Source organism: Acomys minous (assembly GCF_964271855.1).
Source record: "Acomys minous genome assembly, chromosome: 8".
NCBI lineage: Eukaryota > Metazoa > Chordata > Mammalia > Rodentia > Muridae > Acomys > Acomys minous.
Window position 1 is genome coordinate 114,033,507 of NC_140489.1, and position 23,136 is coordinate 114,056,642.

Consider the following 23,136-nt stretch of genomic DNA (forward strand, 5'->3'; position numbering starts at 1 on the left):
TAAATGATTAATGCCCAGAGGATCCCGGTCTACTCTTGGTTGTACCATCCCTGGGTAAACGGCCCAGGCATGCAAAGCAAAGATAGATTTGCAAGCCAGTGGAAGTAAGCCAGTAGGCAACATCCCTTCATGGCCTCTGCCTCAGTTTCTGCCTTGGCTTCCCTCAATGATGGACTGACACCTACAGGTTGAAATAATCCTTTTCCTCTCCTTGTTTTGGCTATGGTAGTTAATGCAGCATTAGAAAGTAAATTAGAAGGGACAATTATTATTTTAAATACAAATTTGATCTTTTAATTTGATCATTAAGTATAGAATTTACCTCCTCTGGGGAGTGATGGTTCTTGTACTTGTGAATAGGGCTATCATAAAGCAAAGGAAGACAGTATCAGGTAGCTATGGGTGATGAAACATGAAAGCAGTGTGATGGCACCAAGGTTATTGTCCTTTCATTAAACTGTATGATTCATAATGGTTACTTTATGAGATGAAATATTAGAAAGCTCTAGAATGTCCAAAATCCCTGAAGACAGAGTGCTTCAGGACAATGAAATAGCTCAGGTATAGGCTGAAATAAATTGTCAGTAGCTGTAGCTATTCCTACGCAAGTTTGGAAGATTGAATTTTATTTTTAAGTGTGACGTCAAGTCACTGCAAAATTGTAGGATGCAAAATTACATTTTGTCTTTATTTTAAAATTAACATTTCCTGAGCTTAAGACTTTTAAATGCTCAGCCCTAAGTGAGATATCTTTATCAGTTTCCCCTCCTATGAAGGCTCTTGGAACAAAGCAGAAGAAGTAGAAAGAGTGTAATAGAGGGTTGTTGCAATGCTGTGCAATGCTGCCCTCTGCATATAACATGAGTATCAGACTCACGAGCATGCAGCAGTTATGATTACCTACACAAGATCTGCACAAGATCAAGCCAGACAAAATTCCTGAATAGACAGATGAGATGTTTCCTATGACCTTCATCTCATTAAGAAGCTATTGGCAGTTGATAATAATTTGTGTTTTAGAGTGTGGACCCTGGTAGACAATGCACCAATGACCTTGGACTTAGTGGTTTATACAATAAATAAAGAGGGAAATGAACCTTAGAGGAGTCATGTTTGAAGAGTATATGTGTAAGTTAAAAGAGACTATAGTGATAGCTATGATCACATTTCATTATATACATTTATGAAATTCGAAAGAATAAATACAAATTATAAAACACAGCACTCTTGCTGCAATGTGCTTTTGAATCACAGTGTCAGATACTAGGAGGCTTAGGCAGCAGGTAGGTCGTGGTTCGTGTCCTAGATGTTAGAGGATTGGGGAACAAGATAACTTTGGAATGTCTGGCACCTTCAGCAGAATGACTGCTGTCAAGCTATGAGACAGAGCTAGCAGATGCTCAGCCCAGGAGGAGTTTGCATGAGACTGCTGTGAAGTCTGGCACATGTTAAAGCCTTTAAGGATAAATCCTATAGTATTGACTTAAGATAATGAGCGAACACTTGACTTTGAAAATGGTGCCAATGTAGAGGATACAAAGGTTAGGGAGGCATACTTTTATGCATGTTTAATTGAAGTCATATCCAAAGTACTGAAGGTCACGTTTTAGTTTGGAGCTGAATGTCAGAGTTCAGGGGTGATCAGGAATACAGACTAGAGGCAAGTCACAGAATAGATGATGTATAATGCCACCCAAGTAACCAAAGGGACACAGTGGGTAGCTTATTGACTCTTTTACTGGACAGTGTGCTTAAAATTCTCTATATATTATTTCCTTATATGGCATATGATAATTCAAAAGTCTACAAAAGGACATTGGTTTACATTTATCCTTGTGTTATTTTTCTATTTCTTATACCAACAGTTGTTTATTTCTCTACTCTTTTCTACTGATAGCTAAAATTCAGGTTAGTTTTTTATTTAATTTTATTTTATAGCAGACTCCTAGAATGCATGGTTATGTTCATTAGAGTGCTTTATTTTTCCTCTGTCTTGTTGCATTCAATGTGTCTGTTTTATATTAGTCTGACTTTAAATTCTTTTCTCACTGTCTGCCATACCAGTTGCCTTTTACTTGCTGTTATTTCTTCCTTTTTATTTTTCATTTTACAGAATCCTTAAGTATACCATTTTAATAATACATAATGAATATTTTCAAATATTAAAGGAAACTATTTTGTTTTGTTTTTTGTTTATGTAGAAAGAATCAGTAGCTTGTGAGTGGAAAGACTTCCTCAGAACATTCTTGGAACAGGGATATTGTTCCTTCTAGCTTGGAGGTATACACCCATCCCCTCAGCCTTTCCTCTAGAGTCTGCATGTACCTAATGACCATGTCAGCAAACACTGTCAATGTCTACCAAGGCTTCTCAAGAATCTTGGAGTTTATGCCTGTTTGCTCAGAACATGGTTTGTGAAACATTAATGTTTGTTCAAGTCCATAATGTGATGACATTGGTCATTACTGTACTTCACAGAGTTCACAGCTGGGCAAGACAGATGACTCTTTATCTTACTAGAAGTAATTACTCATTCATGCTCACTGCTGCTCTATCCACAATATCCAGAACATGTAAATAGTTCAAAGTAGTCCAGATGTCCATCAGCTGCAAATGGCTAAGAAAAGAGTAGTGTATTTACAAAAGTGACTGTTCCTCGGCTTTTAAAAAATGAAATCATGAAATTTGAAGCTATATGAATGAAGCTGTAAACAATCATTCTGAATGAAGTAACCCAGACCAGAAAGACAAACATCCCATGTTTTTTCCCATATGTGGATGTTAGATTTGAATCTTTACGTATATGTGTTTAAATTTGAATACTAGAGGGCAGACACTAGCAACAGAGTTGGTATTTCAAGACATCTGAGGTACAGTGAGAACGGTATAAAAGAAGGTTGGGAATAATGTATTAAGAAGGAGAAAGTGGGATAGAAAGTGGGAGGGGAGGGTAGAGAAAGAGAATGGAGAAGGATAACTAATATTAAACACCTCTGAAAAAGTCATATTGAAGCCTACTACTGTGGAAGCATATACACACATGCACATACATGTATACATACACACATGCACATACATACATACATACATATATATGTATCTAAATATGTATATTTATGCTTTAATTGAGTTAGTTGAGGACAATGCCTCTCCTAGGCAACATAGGCTATCAGATAAAAAAAAATCCACTAGTAGAAATGAGATACTTCTTTCAGACTTGTTGATCAGTGAGGTCCCTATGGCCTTGGTTAGTTGTTTTTAGTTTCTCCCAGTAAGACACTGTTGCCAAGGACACCATATATTGAGCCACAGAATTCGAGGTAGTCATGCTGAAACTGATCCAAAAGTTTTATTCATATTCTCTAGTTTTCATAGTACTGGAAGGTGCTATGCATCCTACTGGGGGAAGAAAAGTAATCATCAAAGGCAGTTATTTGAAAAAAACAAAGAAAAAAGAAAATGACATCAATGCCAGATGGTCAGCCCTGCAAACAAACACATAATTAATATATACCAAGTTATAGGCTTGTTGTTACAAGAACAAAGTGTTAACATACAGAAATAATTAAGAAAGGAAAAAAGACAAGAAAAAAAAAAAGCTTATAAAATCAGCAATTTCAAATGGCCAAAAAACTGAGCAGACACTACTGCAAGTCGCTCTAACTGTGTGGTACATAAGAACAATCTCAAGTTATTTGTAAAATGAAAAGAAAGCAGAATGAGACATGTCTGTCTACTAACAGAGAGTCTCAAAAAGCACTGACAAGAGCAAATGTTCCTGAAGGCATAGAGCATGCCTAACTCTCTTTCATTTGTGGTACAACTGCACTGGAGCACCATGCTATTGAATATAACTCTATTATCTGGGTTTCTGTTTATTTTATATTCATTTACGGTGAATAAAATACATATTTGTAGGAAAAGCAATGCTTATCCACAGTAGCTTGAGTAGAAAAGTGAATTAATTGCAAACCATAAACTATGTATGTTTCAAAATATTACTGTAGAATAAAAGTGTTGTCTATATATGAATCACTGTGGAGGACTCTCAAAATAATTGTGTAGAATTATTTATGTCAGTAAAAGTGAAAAAGTCTATGCATTTTTTTTAAATTCAAGAAACCAGAATTAATTTATACTGAAAGAACACATGGTTATGGGGTCCAGGAAGAAAAAGAAGAGGGATTGAAAATAGACACAGAAAATGACCTTTTGTAATAGGTTCCTTAATTATCTTGGCTTGTTTGCATGTTTGTACAAGCATTAACATATATGCCCACCTTGACACATTGTCTGAATTTTACTTCAATAATATTATACATTTCAAAGGGAACCGTGGTGTTCTTGGGCAAGAACAGAGTGAACTCATTCTCTTCAGACGTTTCATAATGTTAGACTAAATGAGATCTTTCTGGAAGACAAATAGAGCAGCGGAATAAAATAGAAATTCCAGAAAAAGACCCGAGCATATGTGGAGTCTTCATTTTTAAAAAAGGGTGCTACTCTGAAACTGAGGAAGGAAAATATTTTTTTCAATATATCTCACTTGGCCATTTTATTCTCATAAGAATGAAAGGAAATTTTGGCTTCAACCTTGTGTCATAGCAGAACTATCTCATCTGTCACCAATAAATCAAAATATACAATTAAAAAAAGTAAAGTACTTGGAGGATTGTTCATGAGAATATATTCATGGAATAAAATGATTTTATATGAATTGCTAGTAACAGGACAATATCAGTTGACTATAAGATTATTCATGAAAACATGAGTGAGTGAAATGTTAGGATAGGATTATCAGTGAAGAAATTCAGACACATGAAAACATTCACACATCTAAATGTCTAAAATGTCTAATGTCTAGCAAGTGTCTAAAATCGGTAGGAAAAGTGGAGATAAAGACACAAAGGGAAATTGAGAAGATAATCAAGTTCACTGATAAGTAGGAAAGCAGAAAGCAAAACCATTGTGTGGTGACTGGTGCCTTCCAACGGCAATATAAGAGTTTGATGTCCATGGAAGGTTCAGGAGTTGCTGGTTGGGTCCACATGAATACTAACTATTACTTTGAGAAACCATTTGATATGCGTACAAAATTTGATAATGTCTACCGTATAGCCTAGAAAGTTCATGCTGGGACATATATAACAACTAGTGATACACTCAAGCCGATACTGGCAAATGAAAGCTAGCTGTCAATTTTTCAGAAACTTTCAACCCAATTATTAGACCAGATAGTTTGAGATAAGTTGTGAAAGTATTTACATCTTCATATAGTCAAACACTATCCATGGTAGGTAGAGGGATGCCTTCCTTTTCCGCCATAGCCAGTACGTCATGAGTGCATCAACACTTGTTAATTAAATATTGACAAGAATCTCTGGTTGGAAACCACCCAAATATCCATGTAAGAGAAAAATAATAAATAATATTGTGGGATAAACATATCTTAGGTATATACTGTGTAGCAAAACATGGAATTACAGGTAGATTTATACAGAAGTATGATTATAATTTTATTGTTCTCTATATGCTAATTTTTGTGTGTAATATGCATAAATGTGTGTGTATATATGTGGGTAAATATGTGATGATTTCCACTTTAAAAAGTTAATGATGCCATGTGTCTTAATATTCATCAGGCCACCTTTCTGTCCTCTTGGCACACTCCCTCCCTCTCTCTCTTTTTTTTTTTACTCTAATATTTTTACTTCATTTATTTACTTACAGGCACTGTTGGAAAACATAACATAAGGCTGAACTCTTTGTGAATGGCATTATGGATAACCTTCTTTGCTGTTACTTTGGGACTTCTTTTATTGATGAGGGATTGCTTTATAATCAGGGATACACAGTAGGATTTTCTTGTGTTAAAAATGAAATGAGCAACGATCACTACGGTTTTTGTGAAAATTAATTTTTTTCTCAAATGCTATCAATCTAGTGGCTGGAATTAGAGGAGCTATTTTTGGAAACCAGACATACTACAAAATACAGGAGTATGTACGAGCCATTAAACTTTGCTGACTTCACTTTCCTTAAATGGGCAATTGGCAAATTATCCCAGTGACTTACAGGATAAGCAGGATAAACATGACATGCCCACCTCAGATACTGACCAATTTGGAATGGCAGCACATATGTTTTAAATCAGTTTATCAATGAATATTTACTTTCGGCTATTTTTGAAAGTCATTACTTTACTAGCAGATGTTCTAAAAATCATATTTTTAAGCTTCAGTTAAGAGGGGATATGTTTAGAGTAGCTGGCTTATGGAAATGTATGATGGAATTTCAGTGATATACAATTTGAGTAACAGAAAGGTTTAATCGATTTATTATTGGTCTCTATTTGAATATTCATCCAGAACACCCCCAACCCATTCAGAAGTGTTGGATTCACTTACTTCTTTTATCTTTGAAGTAGGAGGACTATGTACACACACAGCAAATGGAGAATGGAGACATGTATTTCTTAGTTCAGCCTCCCTGGGAAAGCTGCTCTCTTTCTCCGTCCTTGATAGTTTTGTTTTGAACACAGCTGTTGAGTGAGTTTACTACGAAAAGAATTTTACTCATCACTGTGGGAGCAATTTAGGTTCAGTAAACATAAGCCCTGACTCACTAAGTGACAGATCAACCTTTTACTGGGAGAGTGCATTTAGCTATAATTGAGTCAAGGAGCTGTTAATTAAATTTCCTTGATATTTATTATGGACAAATCCCATAATATTTTCACTATTCCCCAGAGTTTAACATTCTGTTTTATATTATGTGCGACATTCCGCTAATCATATTAAAAGACAAGAGAGCACAGCCGTGTATATTTACCCACTCCTGTGTGTGTGCACGTTCGGAATCTGCATGAGAATCCTGAAATGCTGGTGAAGTACATTTGGAGAAATAAGTGCATAAATTGTATAATGTAATTCCCTGGTCAAGGAATCCTGAAACACTATACAATAATGAAAGGATCGAACTGATCAAATGAATGTTAACAAGGATGAATGCATTTGTGTATTGCTGCTCCCTGCTCTTGACTAAGGATGTGATGCCTTTAGCTCCTTCTGGTTCCTGCTCCAACTTCCTCACAATGACGGACAATAACTGAGAAGTACAAGTCAAATAAACCCCTCTTTCTTGAAGCTGTTTTTTTTTTTGTTGGAATATTTTATCACAGCACCAGAAATGATATTATAACGGCCCCTAAAAGTACAGACAAGACATAAGCAAAATAAAGAATCCTAATTGTATTAACCTACAAAGCTAACATTTTTGTTTTGGTCCCAAGTGTGGGATAGGTATTGGATATAAACGTGTTTCTGTTTTGATCCCAAGTATGGAATGGGTAACAGAATTGTGACAGAGCAGGTGATGTTTATCCAGTTAGAAGTCTAACCACTTCAGGGGGGGTGGGCAACCTGGTTTTTGCCAGTTGAAAAACATCCTAGTACAGACTCTGAAAGGAGATCTATATATATGAGCCCCAAGCCAGAGGCTGGGCTTTTTGGGTCTTGGTATTGTTTGGCTATTCATTGCGGCACATCAAGATGCTCCAAGAGAAAACCACTCCAGCAAAGGCTTTGAGGCTCCAGGCTCCTGTTGCTCTAGGTTTCAGTAGCAACTTTGCTGGAACTGCTGGTCTGATGTCCTACCAACTACATCAGGGGAATCGTTCCCAGGAACTGAATCCAACAAGGTCTACTTCCCCTGTTCCTATAAACCTCCTTTCTCTCCCATCTAGATTAGTTGAGTTGGAAGGGAGGTATAAGCATTTAAAGAACCCCAAATAAAGTAGGTTGGAAAGGTTGGAGCCTACACTTATGCACTCTTTGTGAAGCTGCACACATTTCACATATTTTTTGTCTCTTGCTCTTTGTTATTGTGGACCAGGGTGAAAGCAAGAATCAGTAACCATTCCATAGCTGCAGTGCTCTGCTGTCTTGAAATTTCCTCCATCCATCAAAGAAATTAATCCATTACTTTTAAAGTAAACTTCATGGAAGTTTTCAATGAAGAGTACAACCAAATTCTTTGCTAGAAAGTAGGCTAAGCATCATGTGGCCCAATACCCAGCAGATTCCTTGTTCCTTCTCACGAGACGGTGTCTGCTCTTAGCAGCCCTCAAAGCTCTACTTGTCGAACTCTGGGCTTTTGTAGCTTATGGCTGAAAACTCTTTCACATTCCTACCACAAACAAGTTCTAAAAGCAATGTGATTCTAAGCGTGATGCTATTGGTTTATGGAGCAATGGCCCACTTCCTGGTAGCAAGTTTGGTATTAGTTACTTTTACTATTGCTGTGATAAAAATTCTTGACAACAATGACTTAAGAAATGAAGTATGTGTTTTATATCATAGCAAGGAAGTCACAGCAGCAGGGCCTTGAGGCATCTCCATTCAGAACACAGAAGAAGATGGACACCTGCCACCAGCTTGCACCCCTCTTTATAGTTCAGTCTTGCAATTTGTGTGGGTCTTTCCACCTCAGCTAAACCTAATCTAGACAATCCTTCGTAGGTAGGTCAGAGGCTAACATAATCTAAACAACCACTTTCAGCTGTTTTGAAAGCTTGCCCCTTAGGTGATTTCAGGTCTGATGATATTTGCATGAATATCAATGGCGTGCATGTAAGACCACACCCATATATTAGTATCCTTTCCTCCAAAATTAATATGTTTATAACTTAATTCTGTATTTTAAAATGTTTGAGAATATATATTCACACATATATATAATCATATATATGTATATATATATATATAAAATCATGTGACCTTATTTTGAAATTTGTATTTTTAAAATGAATACAAGTCTAAGTAATCCTCTAGGTGAGATCATCTTATATTTTATTCTATATTTTTATGTTTATCCACATTGGCATTTGCATCACATTATGATCTCATTATCATTGTATTTTATTGTTTGACTCTACCAACATATACTTGTTTATTCTTATGCTTATGTATATTTGAATTCATGTAATTTTGGAGCTAGTATTTCTACAGATATTTTTATAGGTCTCCTGAGGCATGTCTCTAAGTGACTTTCCTAGAAATAGCTCTTTAGTCTTTGGTTTGGATGATAATGCACTCTCCTCCCAGATGTGTGCTGTTAGTTGCCTCCTAAGATGTGATGTCATCAGACCTTCTTCTCCCAGCCTTATGACTTTTTGTTTCTACAAACTGATGGGCATAAAATTGATATACATTTATACATAAACACACACAAGTATAATTTCCTATATATGATACCTAAAATATGGAATTTCATATATATGTATATAGGTATGTATAATCATAATGTGACTTTATGATTTTCAATATGTGTATAAACAACACTTTATTAAATATTCATTTCATTTTATTAAAGCTCAAATTAACATTTCTATGATTATTAATATGATAAAATTTTATTCTTTTTTCTTTGTCTTTAATGGTTTATTCATCTGCAAAACACATTGTTCAAAAAAGAAGGTTGATATTCTGTCTTATTCTGTCTTCTTTTCTTTTGGATAGTTTTCAAATATTTGATCTTAAAGGGAATCAGACTGGACAATGTCTAACTGACATACCAAAAAAAAAAAAAAAAAAAAGAAAAAAAAAAAGAAAAGAAAAGAAAAAAGAAAAAAGAAAAAAAATTGAATGTGTTTAAGTTATTTTAATTTCTAAAGGATTTAGTTTGTAAAACTTCTTTATTTTGAATTATAGTGGTAAGGAGTGTCTGGCTGTATTAATTGCATTATCTGTAGATGAACAACTTGGAGACATCAGACTTTAATAACTCTGGCAAGCAACAGGATCCGACATGTAGCAGCTGTGCAATGTAAATACTTTTAAATAAATGATTTGGTTCCTTTAATATGAAGCCCCAAGGACTGCAAAAGAATAAACATTAATGAAGCTAAAGTTAAACATTCTTGAAAATATCCACCCGCAGAACAGTGCTTTTAGTCTATATAAATATTGCATTCAGAAGAAGAAGCTAATATTAAATGATCTACGATACCCTGATGAAATAAGCAGGAGCTTAGGCAGGCCATTTTACACAGAATAAGCTACACACCTTTCCTCTGGCTTCCTTCCACGTTGGTCATATGTTCTATGTTGGAAACACACAAGAATTTGAATTCAAATAACACTTCCTATTTTCTGCTATGGTCCAGATGCTTTCCCAAGCAGGAATCTAAGGTGTTAGAGTTGGGATTACTAGGCATCAAAGGGGGAAAAATGTGTTCATTTGAACAGTGAAGTTATTCTGCTGAAAGGCAGAATAATACCCTAAGACTTATCAGTCACATGTCCGTAATTTTTCTTCATGTACTGTGTATCAACTCAAAATAATATTCTCCATGTTAAATCTCATTTTTAATGTAATTTTCTTTATTAACCACACTCCATCACCCAGGAGAACAGAGCATCTCCATTTTTCTGTTGTAGTACCTACAACTCAAAAGGGATTTCATTAATATTAGCATATGACTAGACTTAGAAATCATATTTTTCCTAAATTTGAATTCTATGCCACTATATCTAAATTCTTATGCATCTATATATAAGATTTTACACTAGTGAATGCAGTATTGTACCCATATAACTCAATTATAATACAGGATTTACTCTCAATACTTTGAAAGTGCTATTGCATGCTGTTTAGGATAAGTGAGTTCTACAAGTTAATTGTTAGTTGTCCAAATCATGGTCACATCAATTACCAGTCTATTTTTTTATCACAATAATAGACATCTTGTGTGTAACAGATGGATATGATTCTATAGAAAGCTAAGGTAAAATAGATAAGGTCCTCAAAAATCTCAAGGATGTACAGAATATGGCATCTTAAAATGTTTTTATTATTTTAAAGATTAATTGAAAATGGGACAGGTTAACTCCTGGCAACACCTACTCTACTCAAAGAGGATGATGAGCATCAAAGGACTTTCTTCTGGAGATGGCTGCAAATGTGGCAAACAAGCCATTGGGCAAAATGTTCTCATCTCTACCACAGACAGAATTCTGCCTAAAAAAGGGAAGCTTGGATACAGGCAGAGTCAATGGCCAAACTCTGTCAAGACAAGGTAAGCAAATCTTCAATAGTTCCTGCCTCACAAATGTGTCTGTCAGCTATATTGGACAGAAGGCTGAAGATGCTGCTGCAACATTATAAAGAGTTTTGGGCGACTGCTCAGGTAAAAAACTGTCTCCGTTATCTTCTCAGTTGGGAACCTGCTAATGTGCATCCCATGTATACTCAAGTAATTAATTTTTTCCTTCTCAAGTCTCTGATGGGGTTGAAGACCAGATAGTTTAGTTTTACAATTAAGGTTAGTTTTTTAGGGGTTAAAATGTTTTTAGGTCTAGATAAGATGTTTTGAATTGATAATGATGAGATATGATAGATATTAATTTACATTCAGAATTTTAAACTCACCAAGATAGGAAAGATGTTTTCTTCAAGGCTCTGACAAATACAAATAGCCAAAACACTAAGAATGTAACATTTATATAATTCCTGATTGTTTCATGGTCCTTCTTGATATATATGTGTAATAATATAAATCTATATGTAAAAATAAAGATATTTAATAAGAAGAAATATTTTTCTTATACCATTTGGAAGCTGTTTTTCTCCATCATATTTATTTCTAGTTTTCTAATAACAATTGTATCTTGAAATTTAGTAGAAAACATAAGTGAATTATCACAGATGCCACTCACTTTTATTAAGATATTTGATACAATAAGTCTTATATCCTTGTTTTGGCATCTACAAATGTAGTGAGAAAATAACATTAGTGGTCTCCTGTTATGTTTTTTGAGGTGTCTGGAGAGTACAGACTACATTCTAATGCATCTGAGAACTAGGTAGGTTATGATAAATTCAGAATCATATAGTAACAGTAACTGACACTCTTACAGGTAAATTCCAAGAACTTGCAGGTGGATGTAGAACAAGCTCCCACGTTACAAAATTTCAAAATGGTGACAAAGAATTCTTTGGCAATTTAGAAATAGAAGAATTAACTTTAATGTTTTCCTTCATAAAAGTAATGTTCAATAATAAAAACCAGCCATCACCTCAAACTCTCCACCATGATCCTATTGCCAGAAAATAAGTGAAGTTTTCCTATGTAATTCTCTTAGAAGATGTGAGTTTGCTTACAGGTCTGTGGAAACCGTTTTGGATATAGCCTCTTGCCGGAAGCTCAGAATTACTTAGTGCTCACTGTAATTGCATCTTGGAGGAGGTAAGTGACAGCATGTTGACTCGTATTACCAAAAATAAAGCTTTTAGGTTTCCTGAGAGCACATCTAAAAATATTGGGTCTTGTCTGAAGATTATCTAGCCCGCCAAAGAATCTCTCTCTTTTTCATTAAATAGGAACATATATTTATGAGTGTGAGGTAGGAAGCTTAATATTTTTCAATATATTGGGAGCCAGTAAAATTATATGAATAGAGGTATAATTTAGAAAATAGTTTTAGTGAAGCTTAAGTGTTAATTTCTACTTCATATTATTTACTTATTTTAAATTGTTTTGGAAACAAAGATGGCAAAGTCATGAGTATATTCAGATATATGGCATAATAAAGATGAAGTACTCCCTGGCTTTGGTGTATTACATTCAATATTCTTTTGTGTCCAAAGAATAAGGATCTTTATTATAATTGATTGGTTTTAAGCCCAGGAAACCCAATGAAAGTCTTATAAGGGTTACTTTTTTTTGATGTATGTAAAGTCAATTGAATATAAGCAAAATTTAGCACAATCCTTTAGCATATACAGCAATGGATTGATTGTATTTTTTTATTTACAATGTTAACTGTATCTTAGGAAATTATAAGAAAATGAGTCATTTTCACCATTACTTTTATGGAATTGAGTGTATTTATATCTTGAATCTTTTTTTAAATTTAGCTATGAATCATGCCTGGTAATTTGGTTAAGAAGTCTCAGAGATAAGTTAAGCTTGGAAGGATAGTTCTTCTGTAGATCAGATCCTGAGTAAAAGCCTGATCATTAGAAAGCCCTATGGTATTTCTGACTTTTTGGAATCGTGTTAGACTATGAAATTTATTTCATTTTACTGTGTTGTCTCTTTGTCCTCTCTCTGCTCTATGTATGTCCTGTATATCAAACCACTCCAAGGGATAAGGAGAAAACTTTGCTATCATGATTTTTGAAAACTCTAAAATGTATTTTATGTAGCCATCACTAAATTATAGGTGAGCTATTCATAATGTTAGTTGAGCCACTGTAGGGTCCTGACGCCTGGTGTTCCGCTTAGTATTTTGTCAGCTTAGGATGAGCAAGACTCAAGAGAGACTCTCACTTAAGAAAATGCTTCCATCAGACTGGCCTGTGGGTAAGCCTGTGGGCATTTTCTTGATTCATGAATGATGTGGTCCTCACTTAGCGTGTGTGGTGCCATTCCTGGGTTAGTGGTCCTGAGAGCTACAGGAAAGCAGACTGAGTCAGCCATGAGGAGCAAGCCAGTAAATAGCTTCCTTCACAGCATGTTTTACTCTGGGTTTATGCCTTGAGTTCCTGCCCTGACTCTGTCAACGATGAACTGCTGCCTGTGAGGTAAAAATCACCCTTTCCTCCTCACGTTGCTCTTGGTGATGGTGTTCATGACAGCAATACAGAACCTAAAGAAGAGATGTCTGAACAGCTATCATTAGTTTTTCATCTGTGAGGAATTTCTACTGTCCGTTTGCTTGTGCCTATGAAATATAGCGAAAGTCCTGGAGACAAATGTCTAGAAATACAAGTGAAAATGATTAATGTAGCTCTAAATTCAAAGAAAATGCACTGTATATGCTATTACCCATAACTCATTTAACATATTCATCAATAAGAGAAGCATTGGGGCAAAAACATATAGTTCTATGACTTGGAAGATTGAGGTAGGAGGATCATTAGTCTGAGGCTGGCTTGGACTACATGATCATATCTTTTCCCTAAAAAGCAAACAAACAAATGAACACCCAAAAGAAAGCCACAATGAAAATTCCAAAATGCTGGTAATTTCAATATTAGTTGCTGCCTGTATGTATCTATGGGGAAATTACTTTTAGTTGCAAACGTTAACCTAAAGTGTTGTTTGGAAATTAGTAGCTCATTTATGCACACCAGACAAATGTTTGCCATGGTCCCCGAAGCTTTAACTGTTGGGCATCATTTGACATCCTGCTTTCTGAGGTACATACTGAATTGGAGGAGCCACTGTGCCTTGAAACCTATGTTATTTATCAGTTCTGTGAATGTCAGCTTCCAAAGCAGATTGAAATGAGAATGATAAATGCAGAGGGCATTCCCCTGAATACCAGTAGCACACGAAACAGGCATCACAGAGCTCTCTAAGCTCACTAACCTTCCTTTTTCTCACGTAGGAAATGGATCCCAACAGTAGCAAGATCAAAATCTTCTTCTGTAACTGGATGATTCAAGGTAAGAATAGTATCAGGTCATTTGTGGTCAGTCACCTTACTTTAATATTCTCCAGGGCCAAGTTTTGTGCTGACTAAGGTGTTTCCAGCAACACTAGGCACAGTGAAGGCTTTGATACGAAACAGAACTCTTTACAAACATTTAACACAACGGGCTTGATACTGTCTGTGACAGTTTCATTTAAAAATATTCCCTAGAGACTCAGGTAGTTAAATACCTGTTTCCCATTTGGTGTCAGTATATGGGTAAGTTGAGGACATATAGCCTTGCTGGAGGGTGTATGTCACAGGGGTAGGTTTTGGAAGTACAGAGCCCTGCCTACTCCCAGATCACTTGCTGTATTTTATGGCTGCCTTAGAAGATGTCAGATTTCTCTGTACTCTTCCCTGTAGGAATGTAACTTAAAACCCCAGCACCAAACTTGTTCCAGGAGAGCATTCTTTGGCATAAAGCTCCAAAACTTCCTTGGTAGAATTAATAAAATTTCTCTCAAGTTTATTCCTTCTCAAGTCTCTCATGGAGTTGAAGACCAGGTTGTTTCGTTTTACAATGAAGCTTAGTAGTTTAGGGGTTAAGATGATTTTAGGTCTACATAGATGTTTTATGCTGATAATAACAAGATGTGATGGAGATTGATTTATATTCAGAATTTTAGATACACTAGATAGGAAAGATGTTTTCTTCAAGGCTGTCAAATATAAATAGCCAAAACACTAAGAATGTAACATTTATATAATTCCTGATTGTGTCATGGTTCTTCTTGCTACAGCTAGTTTATTGTATACATGTGTAATAATATAAATGTATATGTAAAAAATAAAAAATGTTTTTAAAAAATCCCGACCTGAAAACAATTCAAGTATATCAATAGATAAATGGCTCAAAAAGTGATTTCTGTAACACTTATATAACTCAATCTTACTCAGCAATAAAAAGAAATAAATAATGCAAAAAAAAACCATAAAACAAAAACTTTCTGGCTTTTCTCATTGGTTTTCTGTTTACCAAGAGAAGAAGCCATTTCTTTTTCTTTGTACTACCAAGCTGCTTGCCAAGTTTGCTTTTACTGTGTATGCCTGGAACCCACAGTGGTAAAGGAGTCCCCTTACATGGTATATTAAAATATAATTTGTATTTCTGAATTCTAATGACTTTGACTTTTCCTATACTTGTTTATGGTCTTAAACTCTTACAGTTCTCCCATGTTTACTTTTCTAGCTTTTTTCAAGTTTCTCTTTTTGTAGTTGATGCTCTACAGCTTTCCTGGTAAGGTCTAGTGGAGATTTACTTTCATTTATTATCTTTGGTATTTTTAGTGCACCTTAAAACCTAAAAAAACACATTTCTTACTTTACTGACAGACTGTTCTTATTTTATCTTCAAATATTTCAACACATGCCCAACTTTTTATTTTTCTGAAACTTTATTAAAGTTATTTTGTACTCTTAACTTGTGTGTATGCTTTGTACATGCTGGCTTTTCTTATTTTGTTTCCTTGGTAGAATTATCTGTGACTTCCTTAGAGCTGCTCCTGAATTACTGTATCTCTTAGAATCGAGGTCAGTCTGTTACCAAAACTATTTTGTTCTGTTTTATATACCTAAACATATTTAAAATATTTCATTTGAGAGTTTGTTTGGAGGTTTTAGCAGGAGAGCATATTTACTTGTGTACCCTCAACCAATGACTGGTTTTCCTCTGTTTGGTGAAGGTCACTCTCTTTGAGGATCTGTGAGGGAAGAGGGGGTCATCCACCTAGTCAAGGAAATAAAGCGATCAACCCTAGCTATCAATAGGAGTAACAGATAATGCACTCTGCTAATAAAAAATAGCAATAAAATAACTGCTAGTGACATAGTGTTTTGCCCATAAGTCAGTGCGTTACTTAGCCCTCACCAGAGGCTTCTTCCAGTGGATAGTCACTAAGACAGAAACCCACAACACGGCAATGTTCCGAGAATGAGAGACTTCGGAAAGACTAAAACATAAAAACAAAAATAAAATTAACCAAAAGAATAGGGGAAGTGGGGAGGTGTAGAACATCTGGGAGAAGGGAAAGTATGTGGTCAAATATTGCATAAACTGTTTTAAATAAAAAAGTACAACATATTAAAATGAACAAAATATTTATTATGTGCAGTCAGAATATAAGTTTTGGTTTGTTTCTCTATACCACAGTGTGTTCTGGGGTCCAGGCCAGGCCACTAGGCTGCCAAAGCCACTGCTTTTACCTGCTGAGCCTCACTGCTATCCCAAGTCCACAAGTTCTTCCAGGCTTTAATTGGTCCTACTTCATGCTGTTCGTCATTTATTCCACATATTCACTTACTTTCAGGACACAGTTCCTCCTTCCTTTATCTCTCATGGAACCTTAGACAAAATTTAAAACTGAAAGTTGTTCCATAATTTAATCTAGAGTACAGTTAAAACTGAGACATATTTTATTTTCACTTATTTTATTTGTATACCCTTTGTATATATAAATTATACTTTATATAAAAATTGTACAAAAATCAAATATATAGTTTAAAAACAACTTAAAAGTGGATGATCATAAAATTACCACCAAAGAAATAGAAATAGAACTCTAATCTTCCTCAAATCAGCATGGAAGGGAATTTTCTTAAAAAACATGTAATTATAGAAAAGCTTTCACATGGGCTTAGAAATTATTTTATGCCTGGTACAGAAAAACTTTTGAAAATCTTTCATGTGCACTTCAGAAAAGGAGTGGTATTACTGAGTCCTACGCATGTCTTTAAATCTTATTAGTTGTAGTATTATTGGGTCCCAGCTCCTGCTGTGTTTCCTCTGAGCTCCTGCTCATGGTGGGCTGTGTCTGAGAAGTTCCAGGTGGCTTTAATCTAAATTTCTTCATGTTTTAGTGAGTGTGCAGAGACTTTAAAGGTTTGGGCAAAATTGCTTGGTTAATGTACTACTGAAGATTATTATGAGGTAGTTCATTAAATACTTGCTGAATATTCATTGTAGACGGTTTCAGGCAGGAATTATGTGGAATGATCTCTGCTCCACGTATTGAACAATGACCTCGTATCTCAATCAGTACTGCTTTCTACATGCCTGGTTGAGTGAATGTGGCTGCAGAGCATTCGCAGACTTGAGGTGAGCAAGGCAACAACGATGTGTTTACCTCAGCCCAAAGATATCTTTTCCCCAACTTTGGATTGGTGTACTATAACATCCTTAATTCTGCGGGTGACTCACAAAACTGCTAAAAACAACCTGAGAGTCTTGCACGTATTTTGTATGCATGCATGTGGAGGTCAGGGAACTAACTGCCAGAGGCTTGAAGACTCGTCTATGTTGCAAGTGCATTTTGTGAGGAAATTAGATAAGCTGGGCTGGTCTCTGGGAAGCCGTAGTGCTTGAATCCTGCCTTTGCTTCCCCTTTCTTGGTTGTCTGGAATGCCATGCACCCCTGTCAGAGGTTTGTCTGTTACATTTTTATGAATAATGTACTCACACTCTTTGTAATTCTAAGTCAGGATGGAACACATGGAATTTCCTCAGATATAACATAATCCTCCCCAGCTGTTTGATTGTATCACTTTGCAATCTTTTCCCTAGCACCTTTGCAAGTCTCTCCCCTGTTGGTTGGGTGAACTGATAGATAATGCTGGGACTCTTTCATTCCTGTGGCATTGTTTAATGGTAGAGAGCTTTTGCTTGGACTATGCCGATCTGCTGTCAGTTACAATACTTCTGAGTATGGGATCTTGTTCAGATGATGCCTTTCCTCCTTTTCACTCATTTGCATTATTATTGATAGTGATCTCTGGCATGATAGGTCTTCTCCTTCTAGTTAGCTTCTTATTCTGGAACAAGCAAACTGTGAGACATAGTGGCATTAGGACCAGTAAGCTACTCACTTGCCGTAAGATTGTGTCTGCATGGAAGCAACTACCGGCAAATCTCCATGACCGTCTACACATGCCCTGCCATCCACTTAGCCTCTAAATGGAAAAAAAGTATTCATGGTATTTAAAAACTAAAAACATACACCCAATTCCCTCTACCATTCCCTCTACCAGGGATGGATATTAACTCTGGAATCTTCTATATTTGTTTTCTCTGATAACTAATTTTATAAATATTAGGGTAAAATATGTATTTTCCTTTTATTTTTAAAGATTTCCTTAGTTTTCTTTACTATTCTTATGTATGGGTGGTTTACATGTGTTTATGTGCACCACTTATATGCAGTGCCCAGAGATGCCCCTGGAACTCCTGATAATGATGAGTGTAAATCACCATGAGAGAGAGTATTGGGGACTAAGCCTTGGTCTTCTGCAAGAACAGCAAGTGCTCCTAAATCCTGAGCTATCTCTTCAGCCCTGACCTTTTGTTAGCCAATAATTTGTCATTGTAACTACTCTTTCATCAATAATTTGAGATACAGTTTCCAATTTAGCCTTACCTGGATATATGGCTTTAATGAATGAATGAATAAATAAATGTTATATATATATTTCATATACATATATAAAAGTATCAGTGGTGCTAAGTGAGACTTGAAAACATTGTTTTGCATTACTCAGCTTGAAAATTTGATAATTCATACTTATCCAAGTTTTATAAGGCACGTGGCAGGCAAATGTCTGAAAATGTCATGGCTTTACATGATTTGACAGGGGGTAACAATCCCATGACTTAGTTACGAGGCAAAAATAACTTTGGAGTTTAGGTTAAGATTACTATCAGTCAACCACCACCTACTTAATATATGGAGGGTATCTAAATATTTCAACACCAACTAGGTGAGCATCTTTTTTTTTTAAATGTTTTTTATAAGATGAGCATCTTGATTTTGTTACTTTTATTCATTTTCATTGTGTACACTCATTGCCTATGGTATTGTGTTATGTAAGGAGATTTCCATCTGACCACACATTGTGTTGAGTGTATCCCTTTCTAATTTTCCTCATCCTTCTCTTTTTGGCCACTACAGACATCAATATGGAAAAAAAATTCAAAACTCTAAAAATAGGTAAGCCCTTTAAAATCACACTTTTCTGTGTCTTACAGCAAAAGAAGAATTCTGAGAGATTCAAGTCATGAAAAGGATGTGAGTCACTACTGCTTGGAAGAAAGAGTAGCTACATGAAAAGGAATATGGATGATGCCGTGTCAGAGGCATATTGGCACCTGGCTCAGAGCCTGTAAGGTGAAGGGGGCTTCCAGACCTATGGCACAAGAATTTGAATGCTACCAAATACTGTGCAGCACTCGTATTCAAGATTAAAATATATCTGGCCACAACTTTTGAATTTTGCTTTGTGATGATATTCTGAAGGGATTGCCAGTCATGGTCTCTCTAGATTCTAGGCAAGGGGATGTAAACTTACAACTGAGTTTTGATTTAGTTGTAATAGTATGCAACAATGAAAGATGGATGCAAGATGCATTCAACACATCTGCTGCCAAATGTGTAAGGCACCCATAGACTTGTGAAGACCTATGTTGCGTGTTTTGAGGCATGTTTAATGAACTTCCTGCCTTTTCTAGGGTGGACACATTCACTGCCACTGTCTCTTAAACATCGGTGTTCTATTCCATTTAGGATGTCCCTCTCACCTAATGGTCCTGGTGCTGTCAATGCCACCCTGTCCCAGCCATTTCAGCTTCCATCAACACTCAGGATAAGATCTGTGACTCCCCAGGACCTTGCTCCATTTGTTAGTCATCAATTCCCTCCCCTCCTAGCCTTTACCTCTTCCCCTTCCTTCCTTTTTTTCTCTCCTCTCGTCTATCTCCCTCTATCCCTCCACTGCCCATAATCTTTATGAATATGAGTACATTTGCTATTATATTTTCACGTATTGGTAAGTTTTATTGTTTTTAGAAGTAATCTGGAGTACTTATAAAATAATCACAGCAGCTATTTAACAAAATTGGATTGAAATCTAGTAAACAGTCCAGATACAAAAACAGAGCCTTTAATTTTACAGTATAGCATTTTATTATTATTATTATTATTATTATTATTATTATTATTATTATTATTATTGGTTTTTTGAGACAGGATTTCTCTGTGTAGACTTTGTTGTCCTGGACTCACTTTGTAGACTAGGCTGGCCTCGAACTCACAGAGATCCACCTGCCTCTGCCTCCTGATACTGAGATTAAAGGTGTGCGCCACCACAACCTGGCTTACAGTATAGCATTTTAACTCCTTCAAGTTTTCAAGTAGCTTTTAGGTAGCCCCATTAGACTGGTCATCATCTTTCGCTATATGTGCACTGATTCCGCAATTCTAAAACATGATACAAGTCCTATGTTCTGTGAAATATTTCTAAGTGAAAAATAACTAAGGTTAGAGTGAGACAACATTGGTCTGACCTATCCTTTACCTTCTTCCTTCACTTTCAATAAAATTAGTTTATTTCACAGACAGTACAAATCCATGAAGATCATGGACATGAGAAAGGTAAAATGAGGTTTTGAGGTGAAAAATCTTTCTTTACTGCCACAATGGAGAGTCTGTTCTTACAGGAAAAAAGGAACGTGTGTAATAAATAAGGTGGGTATCGATGTGTATGTGGGACAGTAAGGTTGTTACTCCCAAATCGTTTTGAAATGCTTTCTTTAAAAATACAGTGTTATTGCAGGCATACTTAGCTACTTCAAATTAATTCCATGTTGTCCTCTGACAAATGTGAAGATGGGATTCAGTTAAAACAACATGTGTATTTGTTGCAGAAAAAAATCCACTTTTCTTGGATTATCATCTTGTAGGAGACATGCAATGGCCCAGAAGGTCTGAGGTAATTGAAAGTATTTTACAGAAATAAATAATATTATGCTTTCTCTTCAGTATGTCCCATACAGTCCCATGACAAATTTGCAACAAAAACTCATATGAATGGACTTGGACCACCTGAAGATACTGCTCAGATGTCAATTCACAATTATGGAACACATTTGTTCAGAGCAAAGATACACTTGTAGATAATATCAGAGGTAAGAAATAATGACAAATTTACTGAAAAACTTTTTGTATAAATCACTGACTTTTGAAATTGAAGACAGAAAGTGATTAAGGCAGCATCGCCTACATGCAGGACAGTTGCAGTTATGTGAAGGAGGCCTCCCAGAGATCCAGAGTATTCTAATGTCACACACACAAAAGTAGTTTTTCATGTCCTTTACAATATTTTTCCTCCCAAATCATAAATTAGTCTTTCCTAAGCCAGAAAACACTTTAAAAGCTCGGTGTATATTTAAGTAAATAAAAATGCACATAGGATGATTTGATACACATAAAATTAGGCTAGCAAGAAGCTCAAGAAGAAAAGAAAAGAAAACAAAACAAAAAGCAAGCAAGTATACAAACAAACAAACCCCAAACAAACAATTACCCTGAAAGCCTGAAGTCCAGAGGTATATTCCTGGACCTGATGGTGGAAAGAGCAGACTCTGGAATATTGTCCTTTAGCCTCATACATGCCCTGTGGTATATGTGCATTCCCCAATGTTCACACACACATACACACACACACACACACACACACACACACACACACACATACACACACACACACACACACACTAATTATGCATTTTTGATAATGTATGAATAAAATCTAAAAATATTTTAGACTAATGTATAAATATTAGTTTAGATATCAATGAAACTTCTTTTTAAACATTTATATTCGCTACTGTGTCCGCACCTGGGTAGTTTTCCATCGTTGATTTTTAGATGGGTTATAACTGGAATGAGTATGCTTATTTTCACTCCTAGAATAAGAACTTCTGAGAATGAAAGTCAATGGCTGAGGCTTGTCTGGGCAAAACCTGCCAAGTAACTCTTAACTCGAGCAACTTACATTTTTGACTGTGCATATTTAATTTAACACACAGTAAATTAGGAACGAAGAAAGGCATAATGACCATCTTGGAGTGCTCTGGCTTCACACAAACCACAAGACAGATGCCATCCTAACTAAATATTTTCATTTTTTTGTAGAGTTACTGCTGAAGGTCAGGAAAATTCTCCTGTGCCACGTTTATGATATGTCTTATTTCTTATTATTGATGACTTAATAAATCGCACTGATCAATTGTGAGCTGTTCTCACCTACTTGGTCTTCAGGCATTAAGGGTTCTTGTTGTCATTTGTGGGTATTTTTCAATAACTTATTTGAATTAAAATATTTTTGACCTTCACGCTCATGTGAGCTGGAGGAACGCATCACTGTTTTAACTTTACCAAGGTTGGGGGCTGGATGCTGGGTTATTTTTCTGCTCCTGTGATGAAGCATCACAGCCAAGGCAGCACGTAGCAGATGTGTCAGTGGCAGAAAGATGAGACTCACATCCTGATGCCCAAATATGAAGCTTTAATCCTCAGATTTCAGAGAAATTCTATTTTCTCCACTGTGAATTTTTTCATTTATCAAAATTTTAAAAAAATAGGGTGTCCTTTTACAATTAGGAAGACTCGGTGTTTTAAAACATATTTACTTGGAAAGAGAACCTAATTTGTTTCTCAGTATTTGCACTTTCACATTCTATTGAGGGAATACATAAAGAATAGTATGTAGTTTATTAATTAGAAGTGGTCTATTGGGTTTATAAATTATTACAGAACCAGCTGTTTGAAGCCACAGAACATAGGTTCTTTTTTTCTTTCTTTGCTTATTTTTTATTTTTATGGTA